This window comes from Ctenocephalides felis, unplaced genomic scaffold, assembly GCF_003426905.1.
Source record: "Ctenocephalides felis isolate EL2017-DRISC unplaced genomic scaffold, ASM342690v1 CF-g0.4_SCAFFOLD_01492, whole genome shotgun sequence".
Taxonomy (NCBI): Eukaryota; Metazoa; Arthropoda; class Insecta; order Siphonaptera; family Pulicidae; genus Ctenocephalides; species Ctenocephalides felis.
In genome coordinates this window covers 20,191,606-20,193,564 of record NW_020537646.1, presented here as the reverse complement: position 1 = coordinate 20,193,564, position 1,959 = coordinate 20,191,606, and positions in this window count along the sequence as shown.

Here is a 1,959-nt window from a genome sequence, read left to right as displayed (position 1 = left end):
TTCTTTAGATCTGTTTCCCAGCGACCATACACCGATCTCAGATTTTAAAAGGATGCTTGGCTGTGAAGAAACTTTTACCAAATGATGAGATGATAGCTAAATTTTATGGCAAAGTACAAATCGTACTAAAAAAATGGTTTTGAAAAGTTTGAAATTCGCTATAATCTTTATATCGTCTTTGAAGAAACAATATTGCATAAAAAAAAGAAATTTGCCAAAAAAAATTGGTTTTTCTTAGTTATCCTACGGATTTATTCAGTGATGTGAAATATATCGATTCGAGATATTTGATGGGTAGTTGTAATTTTAGTATCAAGCATTGCAAAAATTTAAACATATACTTTTTGAGAAGGCGACGCAATCAGGGCCCTGATCACTAGATGGAAATCCGCAACTGTTTCGGCGAAACTGGTACGTGTGGTCACTTTAATATAGGGGGTCCATAACAAAACAGAAAACATTGCAGGGGATCCACTGCACAAACAAGTTTGGGAACCTATGGTATAAATCGTGGACAAAAATTGTATTCAAACATATCCACATTTTCACATACATACTACGTACAAACATACACACACATATATACATTCATTTTTTCTAAGGTATGCCAAAATGTTCAGAAATAACGGATGCTTCGTAACGTAAAGATAAATAAATTTATTTTCGATTTTTTGCGGTTACTATAACTTTAGAGCACTATTATATAATTTCATACATGAACACAAAAAATGGCACTGAATTAGAAAAGCTTTCTTATTCTTGAATATGTGTCTATTATTATCTATCGTCGACTATAACTTGGTATTAAATCTGGTTTCATCCCTGGAAGTAACCGAGTACGCCGTAGAACGATCGCCGGGGTTCCCGTTCCTGGATAATGTGCGGTCGTTAAGCTAATGCACGCGTTCTGTGGTCTATTGAAATAAGCCGGGCGACGCGACTGCTACATTATTTCGCGTATTAAATCTGGCTGCATGAGCTTCTCGTCAATATTGCCTTGTTTGTTCGCTTATTTTGCTCTTTTTTCATATGTCGACGAGGGAGAAAAATCTGGACACGGATAAAGTTTCTGCATTAGATTTGGCGACTTAGTACTATTAATTGCCTGAAAGAGTTGGCTTGTAAGGTATCAGCTGTTCAAATAGAAAAACTGAAGTATCAGAATACTTAGATTAATATTGCAATATATTAATCTATATATTATTGTAATATATATAAAACACAAAATTATTTTTATTTTTGTAATAAACCGTACACTACGAGGGAAAATAGTCACAAACGCCACGCCAGCTTGAACAACTTTGGGCCGACATTTTCGAATCTAAATCGTAAGTTAAGGGGTTGAGTCGATTATTTTGACATCAGCTGTTTTATCAATAGTTAGGTTGATTATTTAGACATCAACGAAAAGTTTTTGCAACTTTCCTTAAGGCTACATGCCACTTACATCTAATTTGTAACATGCACGATACTTATGTTTAATAAATTACAATATTAACCTCAGTACTCTGCTACTTCAGATTGATTCAATACGAAATTCAGATTTAGCAATTGTGACGATAGAATTTAATTTTTAGCATGGCTCATTATTCCAAACTTTAATGAATTTTTATTATTAAATAACATTTTATAGACCCATAATATTTTTATGTTGTTTGTTAAGACCTTGATCATGACCATGATTATCACCATCATTGGTTTAAATTTTCCTATTAGAATGATTCAAGAAACATTCAAATGGTATTGTCAGGAAGTCGTGCAGATTCATGCAGGATCAGCCCTTTTGTAGATACGGGGCAAAAATAACAGTTTTGAGAGAACAGACCATCTAATTAGAATGATTTAAAAACCAATTTGCTTGTGTAGACAATGTGAAGAATTGATCAGTTTCGGGAGATGTCAGGACCTGCAGTTTCAAATTTATAAAAAAAAATTAAATGCTTATAGTTTTAAATTTCA